Source organism: Euprymna scolopes, chromosome 14 (genome assembly GCF_053919585.1).
Source record: "Euprymna scolopes isolate OS-2025 chromosome 14, ASM5391958v1, whole genome shotgun sequence".
Lineage (NCBI taxonomy): Eukaryota > Metazoa > Mollusca > Cephalopoda > Sepiida > Sepiolidae > Euprymna > Euprymna scolopes.
The window spans coordinates 5,898,082-5,910,644 of NC_136495.1; the positions used below are offsets into that span (position 1 = coordinate 5,898,082).

The window sequence follows — 12,563 nt, forward strand, 5'->3', positions numbered from 1 at the left end:
TTGATTACCTTGGTAAACTTATTGTAATTTTTATATATATATATATATATATATATATATATATATATAATGGAAATAGTATTCAACAAAATAGAGGAAGTTTTGAAATAAAGATAAAATCTTGATGAACACATAACTTTATTTGATACTTTTTTTTTCTCTCTCTATGTATATATCTATATCCATGTATATACATCTATATACATGTGTATATCTATATTCATGTACAAGATTCTAAACTCATCAACTGATCATTATGAATTTGTGAAAACAGCTGTTAGACATAAAGGTGAGCAATGTGATCTTTACTTTTAGTTTCATACAAAGTTATCAAAGAGAGGAGTGAAAGCGCTTTGTAAAACTGCAGATAGCTCAGACTTGTGAAATTTTAACAATAAATTGTCATAATAAAGCATGTACCTTACATTAAAATATTTTATATTAATAAATCAATAATATAAGTATTAATTATATTATTGATATATATTATAATAAATAAAGTATTTTATAATAAATAAATAATAATGTGATTAATATAAAATGGGTAATATAATTATTAAATGATTAATATTTATTAAAATTAAATAAAGAAAATACATAAATGTTCTTTTAATTAAAAAACAATCCAGAACATCAAGAGAACAAAAATTCTTTTTCCAACTCAAAAACATTCTAGAATAATCCAAAAATTGTGTATAGAAGACGCCGCACTTACAAAATGGAGAAGTTATACTCACTGTTGACCTATCTTGTGACCTTCACTAACTGCAGTCTGTTTTAACGGACCTTGCTTTAGCCGAAAGAAACTCCCAAAAAGGAATTTCCAGCATTTAGGTAAATATTTAAGTTTCGGATAAATAAAATGTTTTCTTAATTTCTTATAGATCAAGGGTTGTATGCGTTTTCGAATTTATCTGACATACAGTTTGAATAGTCGACTTAAAGTGAAGAGTTACTTCCCTTGCACGATTACATTTCTCTTAATATTAGTACCAAGTGTTTATTTGGTAAATATTGTTTTTATTTCGTTTTAGTAAAATAAAAATTTAGTTTTATAATTCGGAGTTGATTTGTGCTATTTTCTCTTTAGATTTATTGCATGTAATACCCTAGTAACGAAAATATTAGACATCAATTAAGATGCCCTAATTTTCAGTTTCTTCTAAGGTTTTTTTTTCTTGGGGGGGGGGGGGGGGTTGTCACAAACTCCAATATTTCAGATTTGTGCCGAATTCAACGCATCATCGTTCGACATCAATTAAGCAACATTTCTTGAATTTCACTTTCTTAAAATTGAAGATACTTTAAATTTTAGACATTTCTAGAAACAAAATCATGTAATGGATTTTAATCAAAATTGGAATAAGGATTCTTGACATAAAGTTTAGTAACATGACATCTTTATTTTAATCTTCAGAAGGAGACAAAACGGTTCTATACAGAAATTCATTTTATCCATCCTGTGTTCTAGTGCATATGATTATCTGGCATTTTTTTTTCTTTTACATGGGGGTCACCACTTATCAAGGCCCGAAGGCCACTCAGGGATAAGGGTTATTGCGTGTACAGTAATCAATGAGATAGTATTGTAGTAATCATTAGTATTGGAGGTTTTGATAGAGTGTCTTACATACATTACTTAGATTACAAGGGATTCTTTTTATTTGTTTATATGTTCATCTCCACATTTTGCAGAAGTTTTTACTAAAATATTTTTAAATAATGGAAAAAAAAAAAAAAAATTTTTTAATCACACTTGAAATGTTGATCTGGTATAACAATTTAGAATATTTTTTAAAAACCAAAACAAGATTTTTTTTTTTTTTAAAAATTATTACTTTTCATTATTAATTTAATTATTAATCTTGAAATCTTTCAACATGAAAAAAACTTATCAAAAGTGTATAGGCATTTAGACACATAATGTGAATAATAATAGCAATAATACAGCTCAATTATGATCATGGTGCTTTAAGGGTTTATTAATTTTTTTGGTTTTACCAAGATAAAATTTTTCCAACATTCAAGAAACCAAGATAATAAAAGAATGCAAAGTAATCAGTTTAAGAGGATGGAAATACAAACCCCAGGGGGGGGGGGTCATTTTAGGTTATATATAGAAAACTACCCACCCCTTTCCTTACACACAAATCAACATCCTCATAAAAATAGATTTTTTTTCGTTAATAAATGGTACTAACAATATTGTCTTCAATCTATTGTAAAAAAAATAAATAAATAAAAAATGTTTAAAATTGTAGAGGGGGCGTACAAAATTGTTTCTCATTTTCAGAAAAAGTTTTCAGAAGTATTTATTCAGGAGAAAAGTATTTACACTATATAACTTCATACAACTAGTACAAATCTACAAGACACCACACACACACACACACTTTAAATTGATTCCAAAAGATATTTTTTTTTATTAAAGACAAAAATAAAAGGCAATGGATTTTATTTTTCAAGTTTTTATTGCTAAAATATTATCAACATGACACACAAAAAAAAAAAAAGTTCCATATTCAGAAATTCAATTAATCTTTCTTACAACCGTTATCACTCCTTTCCCTCCAACACTTATTCTTCTTTGCAACCTAACTTTTTTCTTTTTTTTTTTTTTAAACAGAACATACATTTCAGTCGTTTTCTAATTTCTAACTCATGCATGGAGCATTGTTCAAGTAAATACTGAAAATATATATATACATATATATCATTGCCCGGGTGTTTGGAGGTGTATGTTGAGAAAAAAAAAAAGTGGTAGTAGGAAGGCGTGCTCGAACCCGTACCGCGAAGGAGGAAAAGAATGGGGGGAAAAAACGTGACGTCTTTGCTGTTACGATCACCGCCAAACCGGAAGTGATGTAGGTTTTAATTAAGGTTAGACAATCGAAAAGAGGGGATGACTTTCAACAATATCGGCGAAAAAAGTGACCCCTCCCTATAGAAAAGTGCCCAGTTTAAGGTGAAGAAATTAATGTTTTTAGCCAATTTTTCGATATTTGTCATCTGAAAGGTCAAGCTTAGAAACGATACTGATTTTGTGAAAATCCGTCGCCTTTGTCGAAAGTTTTAGGCACACATGCAAACATACATTAGTTCAAATTTTCGACCCAAACTGATTAAAAAGCTTGCCCTATCTCTGAATACCCTTTATGTAAAATTTCAACTGTTTAGACCAGAATTTGTCTGAGTAATTTGGTAGAGACCGCAGGTCAATTTGTTTTTAACTGACCCCTGAGCATTTATTGTTCTGGGCTCAAGTCAACTTATAGGTTCCTTGGACATGGATCTAACTTAATATCTAAAATTTCAAGTGTTTAGTCCCAAATTTGTCGGAGGAGTTTGGTAGAGTTCTCAAAGGTCAAATAGTTAAATTTTGACCTCTTAACAGTCAAATTTCTGGCCGAAAACCGATTAGAAAGATTTTCCCAAATCTCAGTACCCTGTATATCAAATTTCGCGTCTGTAGACTGAAAATTGACAGAGATGTTGTGTAGAGAAATGTATAGACACACACTTTCACACGCACACACACACACACACACATATATATATCTCCACGAATCTCAAACATGTTGCAGGTTGCAGATGGCAAGTGATAAAACATGTAACTTATCTATTAGTTGGGGTGGGGGAAACACAGAATTTTACAACTTTTACCAGAAAATAATTTTAGTCTACAACATTTTAAAATGACTGGCAGATGCATGATGTAGCCTTCAAATCCAATGTAAACAAGTTCTTGTTGAGCCGTTCCCATAAATAATAAATAAATTCTACCTAATTTACACGATTAATGATTATTACACCACCACCTTACATTCATAAACCCTCAATACGTGGTGACTCACGAGTAAAAAAAAAAAAAAAAAAAAAAAAAAAAAAATCAAAATTTACAAATTTTCTTGGCAGTCTTAATAAGAGTTTAGAACCGGCTTCAAAACCTAGTAGGTGATGCCCTTTTCTCTTCCCAGCAACCTCTTTCTCACAGAAAAGATGTTGCAAGCCTGTCTTTGCACTATCGTTATTTTCATGGCAAGTGCTCGACTGAACTCCAATCTATGGTTTCCCTTGCCAAACTTTCACAAAAAAAAAAAAAAAAAAAAAAAAAAAAAGCATGCATGGTCCCCTGTAAGTGCACCGTGAACGAGGCATAAAAAAAATGACTAAGTTCAGCATTCCCCCCTCCCCATTTAGCCCCAAAAGCCCCCAGGGGACGTCAAATCCTGATGAAAATGGAAAAACAGTGCAGTTTTAGGCCTTAACATATATAAATTTGAGTTTTTCACCATGTAACAAAGAAATGACCAAGTCCATCATTTGCACCCCACCCCCATATTTAGTCGCAAAAGTCCCGAAGGCCTTAACATATTTAAATTCGATTTCAACACCATGCAAAACTACTAAATAGACATACGCAGAAAATTTTGGACAAAATATGGTAAAATAGTCCCAAATATGGAGTGTTTTTATTAGCCCTAAAAGAGCCCCTGAGGCACTCCAAAGAGTTATTGTGAAGAATAGACAAACAAAATTATATAGAAATCAGTTACAACTTTTCAGAAAGTTTTATAAAAATCCAAGTCATCAATTTTTATTTAATAAGCACAAAAGTGTCAATATTAGCCATTTTAACCTGAAAGGCACCTTGGGGGGCAACCAGAGTTTTCCTGGAAAATCCGTTCCATTCTTTACTCATATCAGGTTTAGTGAGTTTGCAAAATTTCAAAAAAATTCCAAGGTGTAGTTATTGAGAAAAGTGTGGACAGACGAACGGACAAACAGATGAACGGACAAGAGTGGATTTACACTCTCCTTTGGTTGGGGGACCAAAGATTATATATGCCAGCATAGTTAAATTTTATGTTTTAATTAAGCAGAACAGTTTTGCAACCATTTTTATATCCTTTTACAAAATATAATTATACTGAATCTTATGTCTAGAATCCATAGTTTTATTCCGATTACATCATTTTCAATGTAGAAAAATCGTCTTAACTTTAATGATTATGAATCAAATTTAATGCATATCATATTTAAAAAATTCAAATAGGTTGTGTTTCTTTGGGATATTTTTAATGGTTTTAAAGGGACAAAATATAGTCCCTTAAAACCCTTAAAAATATCCCAAAGAAACTGAAACTTGGAAATGTTTATATATTGATATCTCATAAGCATTGTTAATAATGAACCTCCACCCACTCTTTTTCGTCCTTTGCATTAAACTAAATATAACCAACATTAACTACCTTCACACCTAAAATTCATAATGATCAGTTAATCAGATCGAATCCTGCACATGCAAATATCTAAACATATTCACATACTTAAGTTATGTAGAGATAAAAAAAATATTCAACAATGCATTTTATTTCTAAATTGAAATTTAATCAAATAAACACTTTGCATACTATATTCACATAACAAAAGCAAATTGTATTTAATATTTTTCTACAACAAGGATGATTATGCTACTATAAAATTAAAATGATGTTACCTGAAGATCCAGTCAATTAATTTTTCTGTTAATAAATTAAAAGACTTTAGGTATATCATGAATACAAAGCAAAGATAAAATTACTTGGATAACGTTCGGTTTTCCTTTTTTGGTGGTATAAGTATAAGCTAGCATTGAAAGCATTTCTCCGGTATGTGAATAACATGAATTATCTCCCTTTAACAAGGTTCCATTAGATTTAAGCCAAAAACTTACATTTTTGTGTACGTGTGTGTGTGTGTGTGTTTACAGCCCCCTCCCCCCCCCCCCGTTAAAAAATGACGCAAGAAAAGCTTTAGCAATTGCTATTTATCAAGATATATTACTATAATATTCACTTAAAATCATAGAATTATGTTAGTAATTAAATTTTTCATATAGAACTTCTCATTTCTGATGTAGAAGGTGAACATTCCATAAACTTTATTATAGGGTTAAGACTTTTTTTTTATATACTGATTTCAATTCAGGTGATAGGGTAACTGAAATGGTTGTCTAACTTGCTATTTGCTTTCTCGTTTCCCCTCCCCTCACCACTTGAAAATGAATTTGTCTTTCACATAACGGAATGATATGTATATATGTTGATGTTTCTATATATTTTTTTTACTAATTAGAATAGCATTCGAATATATAAGCAAATAAAGTTCTTTTAGATAAAATATACATACATATGTGTGTGTGTGTGTGTGTGTGTGTATGTGTGTGTGTGTGTGTGTAAACATGTACATACACATTGGTCTTTATTATTGAGTGGGGGGGGGGATTATATTATACAGGAAAATACTGTAGAGTAGAAATAACCAGATTGCTCAATCATTTATGTGAAGCTTAATATTTTATTGCAACAAAATATATATTAATTTGATCAGCCATCAATACCTGAATTTCCAGTGTTTGAAACTGCAACTTGTTGGGCTAAAAAAAAAAAAAATACCAAGTTTGACTTGAAAAATAATTATAGTAAATATTGAATTTTCATCTTACAGAAAGTGTGTGTGAATACAAGTCAGGTTCACTGTGGGGAAATCCAGTTCCCCCAAAAGAGAAGGGGTTTAGCTTTTTCAGTATTCCCCACTGGAAGTGCTTCAGGCAATAAATCAATCTCCTCTCCCAAAGGAAGTAAAGGAGGAGATACTGCCAGAGAAGACGGCAGAAACACTCTACTTTAACAAGCTCAAGGGACCATGTCGTGTTGTGTCATAGCATATAGTGTTTATATTGGAAAGAAATATATATAATAATAGGATGAAAAACAAACGTTTTGTGCAAATTGAATCAATCCTATAAAAATGTGAGAAATTGTCAGAATTTTAATTGCATACAATGGACTTTTTTATGTTCTTTTACTGCGAACTTATCTATACAGAAATCTTTAAAAAAAAATTCTCAAATATTTTATAGCCACATTTTGAAAAATTTGGAGTAATTTACAATCAAAACATATTTAATACATAATTTTTTAATATTTTTATCTACAAACAATTTTCCTTTGTCTTTATTAAGACTCATCAGAGTGGCTATATACAGCTCGTATGACTCAACCCTATAATCTTGGATTTCAGCACAAACAGTTAAAATGCAACATCTTACATTATATTAAGCCTTTAATAGTGTTCTAATTCAAGGGGAATATCTGTGTGTGTATCTATCATATATATTTATTTAATAGTACAGAAGTTCAGAAAAACATTGGTTCTGTACTATTAAATAAATAAATATTAAGCTCTTATATCGAAAAAGTTTTTATTTGTAATCGAGCACTTTGTTGGAATTCTTTCCCCAAAAAACAGTAAACAAAAACACACATATATATATATATATATATATAGCAATTACCTACAATTCTATAAAAAATATAACAAGAAATATCCAAATCAACTGTTAAATATTTCATTTGATAGACCCTCAAAAATGTCTCTGGAAATTGCTTTAGCATTATGTAGGTATTTTTTTTTTAAATTAATTTTACTTGGATTTGTTGAAATAGATATCAGTCTATTGAAATAAAAAAAAAAAAATGGATTTAGTTTTGGAAAATTTTTCTGCCACCAAATTTCCAGTGTAGAGATATTAAATGAATCAAGTTTGATAGAAGAAATGACCTTTTATATTAAAAAAATAAATAAAAAAGATAAATAGCAATAAGAAAAGATTAATTTACAAAAAAACGAAAAAAGGTGGCAATTATTATTTTAAGTTTATGCTACAATTTGATATTTACATTACAAAACTTGATTGTAAATTTATCAACACTTCTAGCAAAATGTATGCTTCATTCAGCCAGATATTTTTGCTTGTATGAGATGGCATCATAATGAACAAATACATTATCACAAAGTAGAAGATAATGCCTGGGAGGATGATCCATGACCACAGAAAATATATTACACTATCCTCCTCCCCTCCCAAAAGGGAGGAGGCAATGCCTGGATGAATGGTATCATGATAAACTTACATACTATATATTACCCTATCCTCCTGAACTGAGCACTGAAAAATAGTACATTAGTCTAACGAAATAGAAAAGACAAAGTTGTGCCTTATTAATAGAAGTAGTATAGTTTCGCTTTCAGACAGATACCAAATCTCCATTATTAATAGATTAAAGAATAAGTTAATTTTAAATGCAATAAGAATTAACATTTCAAATGATTAGATTTTGAAATTTTATAGATGAGGATTAGTAATTTTTGTCATTTGGACTAGTGTTCTCATCTTTGATGTTATTCACAAAATGTTTTCAGTTGTGTAATCTTTGTGGCACAACAGATAAAGTGCTAAGTATAATCAATTGCAAGTGACAATCTTAAGTTCAGTACGGATTATAATAAGAATATAATTATAAATTACTTAAGACTTTGACCGGGTCATGACTTTTTTTTCATTTACTTGAGAGTCACCATTTATCAAGGGCCAAAGGCCACTCAAGGATAAGGGGGTTAATGAATGTAAGGTGGTAGTATAGGAATCATTAATGGTGTAAATTGGGTAGAATTTGATTATTTACGGGGACAGCTCATCAAGAACTTGTTTACATTGGATTTGAAAGCTACCATGTTGTATATTCAATAGGGAAGCAGACCAGCAGAACAGTTATTTTACAGGTGGGCAGTTCTGGGAAAGAAGCTTTGTTCATGGAATCTGCATGTAGATTTAAGCACAGATAGAGAGTGTGGTAAATCATATGTAGTGGTTGTAGCTAATCGAGTGTTTTGTGAAAGTTTGACAAGGGAGGACCATAAATTGGAGTTCAGTCGAGCACTTGCCATGAAAATAATGATGGAGCAGAGACAAGCCCGCAACGTCTCATCTGTGAGGAAAGTAGTTGCAGGGAAGAGAAAAGGGCATCACCTACAAGGTTTTGAAGGCCATTTTGAACTTTCAAGTATCTAAGGCACAACTTCTTTCTGGAATTAAAAGATTCAGTTTGAAATTCTGTACAGATTGCAGACTTTGACAAGATGCACATTAAGAATTGGTCTGAAATGTGAGAATGACATCTCAGATGAAAGTACACTTTCAGTGCAATTACATAATTATTACTATAAATCATACATGCACGCATGTACTTTTTTCCCCCAAAAAAGTTGCAATATAATTTTGCAAGGCAGAGTGTAAATTAAAACATTTTCAAAAGTCTTAACTCTCGAAAGTTTGAGAAAAAGTCTAACACAACATGACTTTTGAAATTAAAAAAAATGTTTATCTTCTGCAAATTTGTGAAAAGTTTGGTGAAGAATGTCTATTATATTTGAAAAAATAGGAGTGAAAAAAAAAAAAAAAAAAAAAAATGATAGAAAACAAATTCTATATAGTTACACTAGTTTATGAGAAAGTATTTAAGGCAAATTACAAATTAATTTCAAATTTCTCTCATACATAGACTATATACATATATTATAATTATTTTTTACGATAATAATTAAATAGCTACAAACACTAGTGTTTCACCCTTTCGGGAATCTTCAGTGCAGGGTGTCACGATTAACACCAGTTGACAGATTCGAACCCGGCAACACGAGCCATCTCTGGCTCGATTAGCAAAGACCGTATCCAATCGGCTACCATTAACCGTGAGAAATAACATTGAATTTAAACATTTTATTTTTAAATGTTCTATAATATATATATATAATTTCGTGTGCCCACATGAAATGTTATGAGGGGATATATTTTATGTATTAATTTTAAATATTTGTTCCAAAATACCCAATAGGTGAATAGGGCTAGCTAGTAAATTATGAAAATATGGCAATTTAGCTACACAGAATATTCAGAGTTTCATTCCCATAAGAAATCGTCATACTAAAAACATAGAAAATTCTGTTTAATTGGCATATATTTTCATAACTTAAGTGCTTCTGAGTTTTTTTCATATGAGATGAATACAGTATATTTATTGGATTATGTAATAGTGCACAATAACAAGTAGAGCTATATTTTATTATGTAGTCATAATATTTGTATAAATAAAAGTTTTATAAGTGAACACATTTCTGCAACTTATTCAAAGACGAGTCTCAGACATATATTATTTAAAAATTTTTAGGAGAAAAGCGTATTAAATGATATAAAAATATTCCAAAGTTTTTGATAGGAATGTTACTTTCAAATTTAATTGATACAAATAGATATAAAACCAAATATATATTATTTAAAATTTTTCCTTAGGATAAAAGCTCATTAAATGATATAAAAAAATATTTCCAAGTTTGATAGGAATCAAAATTTCACACTATATCAATCAGGATTGATCATCTAATTAAATATAGATAATCAATTATCGTTATACAAAATCTTAAAAGATAAAATGTTTAATAAAAACCAAATTCTACAAAAAGAAAGTCAGATAAATTGGTTTGATATTTTTCAAAGCAAAAGCAAATTATATTTACTGGTAAATTATAACTCGAGTATAATAAAAATCCAGGGTTTTAAATTTGAGAAACTTTAGTAAAAAAAATTGTATAGAATGCACATTTTGCTAAGCCGTTATTTAACGATGATGTGTTCACAGAAACCATACCTGACAGAGCAGCGGGTATCAAGATGAAGAAAGGCAAGCTGTAAGGTGTTCCTCTAGATAGAGTGGGTCTTGTATTGAGTAAATCCTGACACCAGCCCGAGAGGAAGAGCTTGCAAAGAGGTTCCCTAGGCAACTACAGAAGAATCGGGTGTGACTTATAAGCAGAGTGAGAGCCACTCGCCTCTATTCCCATCTCTAGTGTAAACGAAACAGCAGCAGCAGAAACGGTGGCACCAGGAGGATAGCATTACATCTATCAGAAGGCACACATCCCCCTCCCCAGCAACCCCACCGCTCTCCTCTATTTAAAAACGTCAGGCTCTTCAGCTGCCACCCAGTCTAGAACAGCCAGAATGGGGAGATATGCATTATAAAATTAGAATTGAACACAAGCTAAGGATGAAAGATTTAGTTTGGGTTGCACACCTGAAATGTAGGCAAATAATACTTTTACTCCTCAGTAGGGAGAAAAAGTGTCAGGATAACTTACATCTTTATCCCAATAGTATACCAAATATATATATATATATATATATATATATATATATAACTTCGCAATAACCAAGACAACAACATATTATAACAGGTTTATCACAAGATGTATTTCTTCAGTGTTATAATCGTTTCTTAACCATTAGGACAAGTTTAAACATTATTTCATTAAAAGATATTCCAAAATAGCAAATCATCAGACATAAGATACAACTGTAATAAATATAAAAATATACAGTTTCTAAGTTTCTCAAATACAAGCAACGAACTCGTCTCCTCTCTTCATTTTATTGATGAATTTTGAATTGTGTATGCAACATACTTTCATATTTCTTATTCTAATTATTAGATATTTGTTATTTATTTTTTGTGTTTTTATATTTATTTAATAATTTAAATAGTCATTTAGTTTATTGGTTTATTTTTTTTAATAATTTAATACAAAATCTCCCAAACTTTCGTATCTCTATATATATTTAATTAATAGCCTTTCAATTAGTAAATACTGATAATTGTTGAGCTTAATTAACTAAGTTCATATTGACTTTAGTTTAATTGGTATCTGAACATTGCAGAAATTTAATAAGTAAATTTTGGTTAAAAATGATAAATATATTTGGTTATAAAATTATAAATACATATTTTTATAAAAGTGCTTTATAAATAAAGCTATATATTTATTTTATATAATGCCACACAAACTTTCTGGCCACATATTTATAGGCAGGTTTCAGTTCTAGTTGTAAACTAACGATTATGTATAGAAGTTCATCTAGTTTCAAACATGAAACATGCGTGCAAGTGTGTAACTAAAATATAAATAATCTTATATTAAAGTGTGTGTGTGTATGTATATATATATATATATATATATATTGTAATTTTCAACAAATTATATTCAATATGAATTACTTTGCTCAGAAAGCTAGGAAGAGTTTAGTCCCTTACATTTGAATTATCGCCTCAACTTTTAGGGACGTTTATGAATGCACACATGTGTGTAGACACTGTCCTCTAAGGTCTCTCTATCCAGGGTTTTGTCAGAACAACCTGGCATGAGCATACTTTTCCCACAGAAGTAAATCCCGACCAAATATTCAAAATCACATAGTATTCGCTGCACAAATAAGATCTCATTATGGCTAACCCACATTAGCTTTTAGGAGGAATGGTGCACCTTCTCCAAGTGATATTACCTCAAATAATAGCACGAAGCTGAATACTCCACCAGACTCGATAAATTCTTGTCCTGGAATCCAGTAAGATCATGAGACGAACATGAGAGATATACTACAACGTATAAAAATGGTTAATTGGACAGATGAAAATTATGTTCTCAATTTCTTTACTAACTCAGTGCTTGAGAGATAAAGAACTTAAATGGAACATTCGAATATCTATGTATCTCATATAGAGTTCAAGTGTTAGGCCCAGGTTGTGGGCCCCTTGATTTCTGAGAACTTCGACTGAAGTAAAATAAAACAAAGATATATATATAGATATATATATATATACACACACACACACACACATACTAGCTAC

At 30.3% G+C, this 12,563-nt stretch overlaps 1 protein-coding gene and 1 long non-coding RNA gene across 51 annotated transcripts in view; one reads left to right on the plus strand and one right to left on the minus strand.

Moving 5' to 3' along the window:
• The window catches only part of LOC145292850 (uncharacterized), a 200,518-nt gene that overhangs the window by 132,542 nt on the left and 55,413 nt on the right, over positions 1-12,563 (minus strand). For 2 of the 50 annotated variants that reach the window (XM_080138919.1, XM_080138911.1), the window contains exon 1: positions 10,530-10,798. The exons of 44 other annotated variants lie outside the window; for them this stretch is intronic. The gene's annotated coding sequence lies outside the window, so the exon portion shown is untranslated. Of the gene's footprint in view, positions 1-10,529; positions 10,799-12,563 lie in introns of those variants that run through there. 4 more of the 50 variants (XM_080138939.1, XM_080138932.1, XM_080138921.1 and 1 more) reach the window with 3 other exon arrangements.
• LOC145292853 (uncharacterized) overlaps positions 1-12,563 on the plus strand; it is a 62,409-nt gene that overhangs the window by 7,671 nt on the left and 42,175 nt on the right. The window lies entirely within an intron of this gene.